General features: G+C 44.5%; 1 protein-coding gene across 4 annotated transcripts in view; it reads right to left on the bottom strand.

Annotated features, from left to right (window-relative positions):
* LOC110504927 (uncharacterized) overlaps nucleotides 1-13,423 on the bottom strand; it is a 51,977-nt gene that overhangs the window by 26,772 nt on the left and 11,782 nt on the right. Inside the window, exon 1 of one of the 4 annotated variants that reach the window (XM_090219584.1) lies at nucleotides 7,535-7,690. The exons of 2 other annotated variants lie outside the window; for them this stretch is intronic. The gene's annotated coding sequence lies outside the window, so the exon portion shown is untranslated. Of the gene's footprint in view, nucleotides 1-7,534; nucleotides 7,691-13,423 lie in introns of those variants that run through there. One more of the 4 variants, XM_036970187.2, reaches the window with a different exon arrangement.

Below are 13,423 nucleotides of genomic sequence, written 5' to 3'. Positions count from 1 at the left end.
ATGTTATGGCCTTTCAACCTCTATACCATATCGTGGATTCAGAGCTATCTATCTAATAGAACTCAAATGATTTTCTTTAATGGAAGCTTCTCTAATGTCAAACATGCAAAGTGTGGCGTACCGCAGGGCAGCTCTCTAGGCCCTCTATTATTTTATATTTTTACCAATGACCTACCACTGGCATTAAACATCAGCAACCACAGCTAATGAAGTCACTGAAACCCTTAACAAACAGTTGCAGTCTGTTTTGGAATGGATGGATAATGGAGTAATAAACTGGCCGTGGACATCTCTAAAACTAAGAGCATTGTAATTGGTATAAATAATTCCATAAATTCTAAACCTCTGTTCTAGCTGAATCTTGTAATGAATGGTCTGGCTGTTGAACAAGTTGAGAAGACTAAATTACTTGGCGTTACCTTAGATTGTAAACTGTAATGGTCTAAACATATAGATTCAATGGTTGTAAAGATGGGGAGAGTTCTGTCTGTAATAAATCGATGCTCTGTTTTTCTGATACCACATTCCAAAAAGCAAGTCCTGCAGGCTCTAGTTTGTCTTATCTTGATTATTCTCATTGTGTGATCGAGTTCTGCAAGGAAAGACCTAGTAAAGCTGCAGCTAGCCCAGAACAGAGTGGCACATCTTGCTCTTCATAGTAATCAGAAGGCTGTTATAAATATTATACATGCCAGTCTCTCTTGGCTAAGAGTTAAGGAGAGACTGACTGCATCACTTCTTCGTTTTATAAGAAACATTGTGTTGACAATCCCAAATTGCTTGCACAGTCAACTTACACACAGCTCTGACACACACACTTACCTCACCAGACATGCCACCAGGTGTCTTTTCACAATCCCCATATCCAGAACAAATTCAAGAAAGCGTACAGTATTATAAAGAGCCATTATTGCATGGAACTCTTTTCCATCTCATATTGTTCAAATGAACAGCAAACCTGGTTAAAAAAAAATTAAAAACACATATGGCACAACGCCACTCCCCTATTTGACCTAGATAGTTTGTGCGTGTGTATTGATGTAGTTCTGTCTTTGAGCTGTTCTTGTCTAAATGTTCTGTATTATTTCATGTTTCGTGTGGACCCCAGGAAGAGTAGCTGCTGCTTTTGCAATAGCTAACGGGGATCCTAATAAAATACCAAACACCAAAAGTATGTTTAATTGAGTACTGTACACCACTGTTTACGCAGCAGGTTATGAGAATTAACGTAGCAGGTAAGGAGAATTAGGTTAAGGTTAGGAAAATGGTTAGGTTTGCTAAAAATGCTCTCCTAACTATGAAGTCATTTCCAGACCTAGCTGTACTCTATGTTGCATAACCCACCACATCCTACCATGAGACATCTATGTCTTCATCACTGAAAAAGATAAACAGTTGAGATGTATATAATTCGAAAGCTTACAAATAGGGTTGTCAGACTATTTATTTATTTTTTTCTTTATAATAAACCTTTTAGCTTAAATGATCTAAAAATACATGAACATTTTTTTCATGTTCTTATAGCCTATATGTTGTAGCTTAGAACCTATTTTACATCATCAGAGATGTTTGTGGTGTGCCCACCATCAGTTGAGACAAAGCATACTTTTAAATATAAGCTGGGTGTTATATTTTGGCTTATAAATGTAAAAAAAAAAGGAATATAATTGACGTTTCAACTCAAATTATATCACAAAAATGGTTGGAGGTCCACACGTCATATAATTTTGACTTGAGTGGGAATTTCTATTGTTTCAAGGTCTTGGTGGATCCGACTTATTTGGACTAAAGATCCTGAAGCTTCTGCACATGTGCAGATCACATTCTATGTGTTTCTTTACCTCTACTTTATGCAAACATTTCTGTGTTCTCCTCCCCTCGCTCTTTTGCTGGTTTTATTCTATAATTTCTTCCATCCTAGCCAAATGTAATCTGCTTACATGCTCCGCCCTTATATCAAGGTGTTTTTGTACTTCCCTTATACACTACACTTTTCTGCCACTAACTATTACTATACCACAGGTCAATATAGTCTACCAGTCTAACTGTCTATCCTGGCCACTATCCACCATTTATGGTGACAATAGAGGTATGTGGATCGTTTGTCCAGATCTGCAGTAGGCTAACTAAATCATGGACTCTCTAAATGACAGTTGTGGCTGCTTTGCGTGATGTATTGTTGTCTCTACCTTCTTGCCCTTTGTGCTGTTGTCTGTGCCCAATAATGTTTGTAACATGTTTTGTGCTGCTACCATGTTGTATTGCTACCATGCTGTGTTGTCATGTGGTGTCTTAGGTCTCTCTTTATGTAGTGTTGTCTCTCTTGTTTTGATGTGTGCTTTGTCCTACATTTATTTTATTTTTAATTTTAATCCCAGTCCCCGTTCCTGCAGGAGGCCTTTTGCCTTTTGGTAGGCCATCGTTGTAAATAATATTTTTTTCTTAACTGACTTGCCTAGTTAAATAACGGTTAAATAAAATATATATTTGTTTAATAAACTAGCAATCCTATCACAAAATAAAAGCATTCAAAGTTTTGTCTATTTTCAATATGAATCCACAAGAACAAATAGGAATAGTTGATAGGCAGCAGATAGGCGAGGTACATCATTTTGTATGAAAGAACAGTGAAGACATTGTCATGACGTTGGCCTGATGGGGGAGGTTTATGAACCCCATAAATGCCTTTCCCCCATTTCTCTCTCTATACTCTATAGAGTTGACTCTTGAAAAGCCCTTTGTTAACATAGAGATTCTGGGAACATCAAAAGGTGGGAAACAAAACCATATTTTGGTAATCCAAACAGTTGAAAATATGCGTTGGTACTTAATGATCAGTTGGCGTCTGAGACATGATTACTGATGTTAGGACAACATAAACTGTATCTTGGAAAATCTACTCATTCTAGTTATCAGATTCACATGGAATTGTTGTGCAATTTGTGAAAATATGAAATGTAATTTTAGCTTCTTTAATGAGAGAACAGTTTGTCAGAGAGAAACTCTGCTCACTCAGAGGCCCCGCCCAAGTAAACAGACTTTGGTTGTAAACTATGAAACACGCCCTTCTTTCACCACTATATAAACCCGTTGACGAAAATTCAACTTCCTGTTCCAAGGACATGAGGACTTGCAGTCCCTGCGTTAAAAGGACAAGATCACCTACAGAACTAAGCCAACCTCAGCGTGAGCTCTGGTTGAACAACAGGAACCTAACAAAATTAGTATCGAATCTCAACGTGAAGGTGACGACCTACACGCCGGTAGGATGAATTTCGACTATACCAGCCAGAATATAGCATGAGCATATAGCATGGCAACTTGGTATGAACTTTGAACTCTTATTCACTAAAGAAGTGATACCTCCTAGCCGTTGCATTAGCAACAGCAGATGTAAACGTGGGCTAGGAAAGGACGGACAAAGTATCTGTTCTACCACACGATAACAGTACTACCAAGTCCTACCACCAGACATTCTTCAAAGGACAACCCGGGCTTCCATCTACGACCAACCGATCGAAGCGCAGCTCAGAGTAAATATTTATTGCGTTTTCCTTTTCCAAATGGGCGGTTATTTAGAATGCATAAGATTCTGTATTTACGATAGAGCAGCTGCCTACGGCCCGATAGAGACACAAAATCTTTTTGTTCCTCAGTCTTCCCGCTCTTTCATTCAAAACCCAACCCCCTTTCTTTGTGTAACCAGCTGTCATATCTGTTCCATCCACTAGGGACGTTTTCCTTTATGACATAATTTGTAATCAATGTATGATCCATTCTGTGTAGATGTAATTCGGTGTGATTATTTAGGTATTTAGTAAATAAATAATTTAACCAAATGTTGAATTGGTGATTCAACTTTTTAGCCAGGGTTCGTGAAGAATTTACAACTTTCAGATGAGACTTTACAAAAGAATTTACAACTTTCAGATGAGACTAAATAAGGTGACAATTAAATATGGACTGCTACTGATATAAAAGATTACTAGGTCTTTAAGAGTTTTTTCGGAAGATAACAGCTCTATAAACATTATTTTGTGGTGCCCTTGACTTTCTAGTTAATTACATTTACATGATTAGCTTAATCAGGTAATATTAATTACAGATAAATTATTTTATAGAATAGTATGTCATACCACTTAATCAGGCATAGCCAAAGACACGACAACATGAGACACAGCTGCTCAAAAAGCTCCCCTTTGATCTTGTTTAGGGACAATGCAATTATCCTACCTAGACTAGCCTACAACATCACAACGCAATGAATAATGGCATTATTGTACAACATTCTACTCTAAACTGCAGTGAAAACGTTATTTGAATAATGGCGCAAAAGCCCTGTGATTTCAATGTTTCATTCTATTTGGATCGATTGTGGGTTTACTCTCACAGGTTATACATTCTAGAAAGGTACAACAGCAGACCAGTCTGGCTTTATTTTTTACTTCTGATGTTGCAACATCCCTGGGCAAGCCTGACGAGCCGGCTGAGGCATGGGCACTGGACGAGCCGACAGAGGCGTAGGAGCCGATGAGCTGGCAGAGGCATAGGAGCCCGACGAGCCGGCAGAGGCGTAGTAGCCCGACGAGCCTGCAGAAGCATGGGAGCCAGCTGAGGCGTAGGAGCCGGCAGAAGCGTGGGAGCCGGCAGAGGCGTAGGAGCCGGCAGAGGCGTGGGAGCCGGCAGAGGCGTAAGGTCCGGCAGAGGCGTGGGAGCCGGCAGAGGCATAGGAACCGGCAGAGGCATGGGAGCCAGCTGAGGCATAGGAGCCGGCAGAAGCGTGGGAGCCGGCAGAGGCATAGGAGCCGGCAGAAGCGTGGGAGCCGGCAGAGGCATATGAGTCGGCAGAGGCGTAGGAGCCGGCAGAGGCGTGGGAGCCGGCAGAGGCATAGGAGCCGGCAGAGGCGTGGGAGCCGGCAGAGGCATAGGAGCCGGCAGAGGCATAGGAGCCGGCAGAAGCGTGGGAGCCGGCAGAAGCGTGGGAGCCGGCAGAGGCATAGGAGCCGGCAGAAGCGTGGGAGCCGGCAGAAGCGTGGGAGCCGGCAGAGGCGTGGGAGCCGGCAGAGGCGTGGGAGCCGGCAGAGGCGTGGGAGCCGGCAGAGGCGTGGGAGCCCGACGAGCTGGCAGAGGTGTAGGAGACGGCAGAGGCGTGGGAGCCGGCAGAGGCGTAGGGTCCGGCAGAGGCGTGGGAGCCGGCAGAGGCGTAGGGTCCGGCAGAGGCGTGGGAGCCGGCAGAGGCGTGGGAGCCGGAAGAGGCGTAGGGTCCGGCAGAGGCGTGGGATCCGGCAGAGGCGTAGGGTCCGGCAGAGGCGTGGGAGCCGGCAGAGGCGTAGGGTCCGGCAGAGGCATGGGAGCCGGCAGAGGCGTGGGAGCCGGCAGAGGCGTAGGGTCCGGCAGAGGCGTAGGGTCCGGCAAAGGCGTGGGAGCCGGCAGAGGCGTAGGGTCCGGCAGAGGCGTGGGAGCCCGACGAGCCGGCAGAGGCTAGGGGGCCGGCAAGGGGAGTGGGAGCCCGCAGAGTCGTGGGAGCCGGCAGGGGCGTAGGAGCCGGCAGAGGCGTGGGAGCCGGCAGAGGCGTGGGAGCCGGCAGAGGCGTGGGAGCCCGGCAAGCCGGCTGAGGCATAAAACCCTGGCAAGAAAACCTCTTGAGTCAGCTAGGGTGTGGAAACCCGACGAGCTGGCTTAGGCACCCCCAGACCCAACGCCACCACCACCCGGAAAGCCAGCACTCCCCGATGCTTCGTTTGATGGCATCAGCATTCTCTGGCGCCCTCCTTTCAATAAATATCAAGGGTCTGGTGACATGATCGATTCTTGGCTGCCATTTGACAAATAAAAATAATCTTGCACTTTTGTGCATAATAATCTCATCATGAAGTAGGCTATACCTGCACTGTATCTGCAAGCTGTTAGCTCGAGTGCACTTTCCAGTAGCAGAGTGGGGACATTGGCTATATCAATGCAAAAAAAAAAATTGTGACAAAAAAATCAGTAGGCCTAGTTGAAAATCTGATGGAAACCCATTTAACTTGTATTATTTATTCGTTACATGGGAATTTAACCTCAAAAGTTGTTTTTATGTGCAGTATGTATTTACGCACATACTTTATCCTGAACAAGTAAATTAGAAACACAATTCTGATAGGAAATTGCGCATTTTTTAAAATGCAGATTTGAGAATATTCGCATATAAATAATCTGTCGGCAATCAGATGAAAACCTAGCCATAGCCACCCTAAAGAATCTGGCATGTGCACTAGTCCAGTGTCATTTTGATTATGCCTGCACATCATGGTTCACCAGCAGCACCGAACATCTAAGGAATACGCTACAGACCAGCCAAAACAAGCTTGTAAGAATTGTACTTAAACTCCCCCCTCACACTCATCTGGAGGTCGAGCATTTTATAAAGCAAACAACGTCATTATCACAACACATAGATTGTAATATGGCATTCCCTGGTGATTTTACCCACGCATACTGAGAGATGGTGAGTGTTCCTGAGGGGTCTACAGTCTCAGTTCTGACAGTTTGAATAATGCTGTCTATGAATGACTCCAAACAAAATTGACTGAGTTTGAGCAATTTTGATATAAACAATGTGTAGATGTTGCCCTAAGAGTTTTTGCAAAGTCGGTAGAATCTTATTCAAAATCATTTGCAGCTATAATGGCTGCCTAAGGTCTTTCCACCAAGTATTATCTCTGGGGTGTGAAGACATACACAATCAAGACTTCATTTTTATTAATTTGGATATTCTTCTAGAATGTTTCTTTCACTTTGGAAATATGGAGTAGGTTGTGTACATCTGTAGGAAAACAATGCAAGCTGTTTTGTTTTTTGTTATTGTTTTGTTTTTTCTGTTTTTTTGTAATAGCATAGACATTCCCATTGAAGTTGATATTCAATGGTTGGTGGACCAGCAGCCATCTTTCTGGTGGTAATTGGAAGTTGAAATTTAAATTAAATTTAAATATCTATGGTTTACCAGCTAAATTGCAGTGGTTTGAAGGGATAGGTCCATTCTATTGCTATTATTGAAATGACACACAACCTGTATTCAATAGCATGCTGTGTCTCAACCAATGACAGGCACAACACTAAAACCTCAGATAATGTAAAATAGGGTCTAAACTACAACATATCTGAAAAATACACTAATCTGAGTTTACACGTTTTTAGATAATTGACGTTAAAGGTTTTAAAAAAATAACATTAAGAAAAATCTAGAATGAAAAAAACAGTTTGACAAACCTGTTTGAAAGCTTTCAAATGATATCAAGCTCAACTGTATATCTTTTTCAGGGATGAACATGTCTCATAGTATCTTTCTGACCACTTCTACTATGGTCAAACATTTATGGAAGGTTTTGTTCAAATCAAAGGGGATGCGGTCAGAAAGAGATTGAATTCATATGGAACGGCCCAATATATTAAATATGCTGCAAAACCATCCCAGAAATCCCCATCACCTTGTATAGATGTTAATGTTACTACTTTAATAAAATAAGTAAAAGGTGAAAATATTGTCACTTACCTTGATCCTGGCCTGGATTCAAAGATACATTAAGTTTGTCTGAAAGTAGTTTCTCTGAATAAGCCTCCTTCAAATCATGCACTTACTGGATATTGGGGGATACAGTCAAAACAGAAGTGAAAGTGGGAACCTGAAACAGAAGTGAAAGTGGGAACCTACTACAAACCATTTCATATCTACACACCATAACCACTGTTTCCCTACCAGAAAACATGTGATACCCTAACGTGTTGTGTATTAACGCACCCAAATTCAGAAGGAAACTGAAGCAAGGATGGCTTGACTGCGTTTAGTGAGTGTCGGCTCACTTGACCGCAATTAAATACCCAGTGACATAGGCTTGTCAAGGTACAGTATATTAAACTTATCATTTGAAAGACCCATAGACATACACTATGTACACAAAGGTATGTGAACACCCCCACAAATTAGTGGATTCGGCTATTTCAGCCACACCCTTTGCTGACAGGTGTATAAAATCAAGCACACAGCCATGCAATCTCCATAGACACACAGCCATGCAATCTCCATAGACAAACATTGGCAGTAGAATGGCCTTGCTGAAGAGCTCAGTGACTTTCAACGTGGCACCCTCATAGGATGCCACCTTTCCAACAAGTTATTTTGTCAAATTTCTGCACTGCTAGAGCTCCCCGGGCAACTGCAAATGCTGTTATTGTGAAGTGGAAAAGTCTAGGCGCAACAACAGCTCAGCCGTTAAGTGGTAGGCCACACAAGCTCACCGAACGGGACCGCCGAGTGCTGAAGCACGTAGCGTGTAAAAATCATCTATCCTCGGTTGCAACACTCACGGCCGAGTTTCAAACTGCCTCTGGAAGCAACGTCAGCACAATAAGTGTTCGTCGAGAGGTCATTAAATGGGCTTCCAGCCGCACACAAGCCTAAAATCACCATGCACAATGCCAAGCGTCGGCTGGAGTTGTATAAAGCTCGCCGCCATTGGACTCTGGAGCAATGGAAACACGTTCTCTGGAGCTACATCTGGGTTTGGCAGATGCAAGGAGAGTTACCTGCCCCAATGCATAGTGCCAACTGTAGAGTTTGGTGGAGGAGGAATAATGGTCAGGGGCTTTTTCATGGTTCGGTTACACATGGGAGCCAGCTGAGGCATAGGAGCCGGCAGAAGCGTGGGAGCCGGCAGAGTCATAGGAGCCGGCAGAAGCGTGGGAGCCGGCAGAGGCATATGAGCCGGCAGAGGCGTAGGAGCCGGCAGAGGCGTGGGAGCCGGCAGAGGCATAGGAGCCGGCAGAGGCGTGGGAGCCGGCAGAGGCATAGGAGCCGGCAGAGGCATAGGAGCCGGCAGAAGCGTGGGAGCCGGCAGAAGCGTGGGAGCCGGCAGAGGCATAGGAGCCGGCAGAAGCGTAGGAGCCGGCAGAAGCGTGGGAGCCGGCAGAGGCGTGGGAGCCGGACGAGCTGGCAGAGGTGTAGGAGACGGCAGAGGCGTGGTGTGTCTCAACCAATGACAGGCACAACACTAAAACCTCAGATAATGTAAAATAGGGTCTAAACTACAACATATCTGAAAAATACACTAATCTGAGTTTACACGTTTTTAGATAATTGACGTTAAAGGTTTTAAAAAAATAACATTAAGAAAAATCTAGAATGAAAAAAACAGTTTGACAAACCTGTTTGAAAGCTTTCAAATGATATCAAGCTCAACTGTATATCTTTTTCAGGGATGAACATGTCTCATAGTATCTTTCTGACCACTTCTACTATGGTCAAACATTTATGGAAGGTTTTGTTCAAATCAAAGGGGATGCGGTCAGAAAGAGATTGAATTCATATGGAACGGCCCAATATATTAAATATGCTGCAAAACCATCCCAGAAATCCCCATCACCTTGTATAGATGTTAATGTTACTACTTTAATAAAATAAGTAAAAGGTGAAAATATTGTCACTTACCTTGATCCTGGCCTGGATTCAAAGATACATTAAGTTTGTCTGAAAGTAGTTTCTCTGAATAAGCCTCCTTCAAATCATGCACTTACTGGATATTGGGGGATACAGTCAAAACAGAAGTGAAAGTGGGAACCTGAAACAGAAGTGAAAGTGGGAACCTACTACAAACCATTTCATATCTACACACCATAACCACTGTTTCCCTACCAGAAAACATGTGATACCCTAACGTGTTGTGTATTAACGCACCCAAATTCAGAAGGAAACTGAAGCAAGGATGGCTTGACTGCGTTTAGTGAGTGTCGGCTCACTTGACCGCAATTAAATACCCAGTGACATAGGCTTGTCAAGGTACAGTATATTAAACTTATCATTTGAAAGACCCATAGACATACACTATGTACACAAAGGTATGTGAACACCCCCACAAATTAGTGGATTCGGCTATTTCAGCCACACCCTTTGCTGACAGGTGTATAAAATCAAGCACACAGCCATGCAATCTCCATAGACACACAGCCATGCAATCTCCATAGACAAACATTGGCAGTAGAATGGCCTTGCTGAAGAGCTCAGTGACTTTCAACGTGGCACCCTCATAGGATGCCACCTTTCCAACAAGTTATTTTGTCAAATTTCTGCACTGCTAGAGCTCCCATGGCAAATGCAAATGCTGTTATTGTGAAGTGGAAAAGTCTAGGCGCAACAACAGCTCAGCCGTTAAGTGGTAGGCCACACAAGCTCACCGAACGGGACCGCCGAGTGCTGAAGCACGTAGCGTGTAAAAATCATCTATCCTCGGTTGCAACACTCACGGCCGAGTTTCAAACTGCCTCTGGAAGCAACGTCAGCACAATAAGTGTTCGTCGAGAGGTCATTAAATGGGCTTCCAGCCGCACACAAGCCTAAAATCACCATGCACAATGCCAAGCGTCGGCTGGAGTTGTATAAAGCTCGCCGCCATTGGACTCTGGAGCAATGGAAACACGTTCTCTGGAGCTACATCTGGGTTTGGCAGATGCAAGGAGAGTTACCTGCCCCAATGCATAGTGCCAACTGTAGAGTTTGGTGGAGGAGGAATAATGGTCAGGGGCTTTTTCATGGTTCGGTTACACATGGGAGCCAGCTGAGGCATAGGAGCCGGCAGAAGCGTGGGAGCCGGCAGAGTCATAGGAGCCGGCAGAAGCGTGGGAGCCGGCAGAGGCATATGAGCCGGCAGAGGCGTAGGAGCCGGCAGAGGCGTGGGAGCCGGCAGAGGCATAGGAGCCGGCAGAGGCGTGGGAGCCGGCAGAGGCATAGGAGCCGGCAGAGGCATAGGAGCCGGCAGAAGCGTGGGAGCCGGCAGAAGCGTGGGAGCCGGCAGAGGCATAGGAGCCGGCAGAAGCGTAGGAGCCGGCAGAAGCGTGGGAGCCGGCAGAGGCGTGGGAGCCGGACGAGCTGGCAGAGGTGTAGGAGACGGCAGAGGCGTGGGAGCCGGCAGAGGCGTGGGAGCCGGAAGAGGCGTAGGGTCCGGCAGAGGCGTGGGAGCCGGCAGAGGCGTGGGAGCCGGAAGAGGCGTAGGGTCCGGCAGAGGCGTGGGATCCGGCAGAGGCGTGGGAGCCGGCAGAGGCGTAGGGTCCGGCAGAGGCATGGGAGCCGGCAGAGGCGTGGGAGCCGGCAGAGGCGTAGGGTCCGGCAGAGGCGTAGGGTCCGGCAAAGGCGTGGGAGCCGGCAGAGGCGTAGGGTCCGGCAGAGGCGTGGGAGCCCGACGAGCCGGCAGAGGCTAGGGGGCCGGCAAGGGGAGTGGGAGCCCGCAGAGTCGTGGGAGCCGGCAGGGGCGTAGGAGCCGGCAGAGGCGTGGGAGCCGGCAGAGGCGTGGGAGCCGGCAGAGGCCTGGGAGCCCGGCAAGCCGGCTGAGGCATAAAACCCTGGCAAGAAAACCTCTTGAGTCAGCTAGGGTGTGGAAACCCGACGAGCTGGCTTAGGCACCCCCAGACCCAACGCCACCACCACCCGGAAAGCCAGCACTCCCCGATGCTTCGTTTGATGGCATCAGCATTCTCTGGCGCCCTCCTTTCAATAAATATCAAGGGTCTGGTGACATGATCGATTCTTGGCTGCCATTTGACAAATAAAAATAATCTTGCACTTTTGTGCATAATAATCTCATCATGAAGTAGGCTATACCTGCACTGTATCTGCAAGCTGTTAGCTCGAGTGCACTTTCCAGTAGCAGAGTGGGGACATTGGCTATATCAATGCAAAAAAAAAAATTGTGACAAAAAAATCAGTAGGCCTAGTTGAAAATCTGATGGAAACCCATTTAACTTGTATTATTTATTCGTTACATGGGAATTTAACCTCAAAAGTTGTTTTTATGTGCAGTATGTATTTACGCACATACTTTATCCTGAACAAGTAAATTAGAAACACAATTCTGATAGGAAATTGCGCATTTTTTAAAATGCAGATTTGAGAATATTCGCATATAAATAATCTGTCGGCAATCAGATGAAAACCTAGCCATAGCCACCCTAAAGAATCTGGCAAGTGCGCTAGTCCAGTGTCATTTTGATTATGCCTGCACATCATGGTTCACCAGCAGCACCGAACATCTAAGGAATACGCTACAGACCAGCCAAAGCAAGCTTGTAAGAATTGTACTTAAACTCCCCCCTCACACTCATCTGGAGGTCGAGCATTTTATAAAGCAAACAACGTCATTATCACAACACATAGATTGTAATATGGCATTCCCTGGTGATTTTACCCACGCCTACTGAGAGATGGTGAGTGTTCCTGAGGGGTCTACAGTCTCAGTTCTGACAGTTTGAATAATGCTGTCTATGAATGACTCCAAACAAAATTGACTGAGTTTGAGCAATTTTGATATAAACAATGTGTAGATGTTGCCCTAAGAGTTTTTGCAAAGTTGGTAGAATCTTATTCAAAATCATTTGCAGCTATAATGGCTGCCTAAGGTCTTTCCACCAAGTATTATCTCTGGGGTGTGAAGACATACACAATCAAGACTTCATTTTTATTAATTTGGATATTCTTCTAGAATGTTTCTTTCACTTTGGAAATATGGAGTAGGTTGTGTACATCTGTAGGAAAACAATGCAAGCTGTTTTGTTTTTTGTTATTGTTTTGTTTTTTCTGTTTTTTTGTAATAGCATAGACATTCCCATTGAAGTTGATATTCAATGGTTGGTGGACCAGCAGCCATCTTTCTGGTGGTAATTGGAAGTTGAAATTTAAATTAAATTTAAATATCTATGGTTTACCAGCTAAATTGCAGTGGTTTGAAGGGATAGGTCCATTCTCTTGCTATTATTGAAATGACACCCAACCTGTATTCAATAGCATGCTGTGTCTCAACCAATGACAGGCACAACACTAAAACCTCAGATAATGTAAAATAGGGTCTAAACTACAACATATCTGAAAAATACACTAATCTGAGTTTACACGTTTTAAGATCATTGATGTCCAAAAAACAACAACATTAAAAACTATCTAGATTTCCAAAATAGTTTGACAACCCTGTTTGAAAGCTTTCAAATGATATCAAGCTCAACTGTATATCTTTTTCAGGGATGAACATGTCTCATAGTATCTTTCTGACCACTTCTACTATGGTCAAACATTTATGGAAGGTTTTGTTCAAATCAAAGGGGATGCGGTCAGAAAGAGATTGAATTCATATGGAACGGCCCAATATATTAAATATGCTGCAAAACCATCCCAGAAATCCCCATCACCTTGTATAGATGTTAATGTTACTACTTTAATAAAATAAGTAAAAGGTGAAAATATTGTCACTTACCTTGATCCTGGCCTGGATTCAAAGATACATTAAGTTTGTCTGAAAGTAGTTTCTCTGAATAAGCCTCCTTCAAATCATGCACTTACTGGATATTGGGGGATACAGTCAAAACAGAAGTGAAAGTGGGAACCTGAAACAGAAGTGAAAGTGGG

Source organism: Oncorhynchus mykiss, chromosome 25, assembly GCF_057628025.1.
Source record: "Oncorhynchus mykiss isolate SJ-2025 chromosome 25, ASM5762802v1, whole genome shotgun sequence".
Lineage (NCBI taxonomy): Eukaryota > Metazoa > Chordata > Actinopteri > Salmoniformes > Salmonidae > Oncorhynchus > Oncorhynchus mykiss.
The sequence above is the reverse complement of the archived record's forward strand: the minus strand, read 5'-3'. Positions and strand labels throughout refer to the sequence as shown.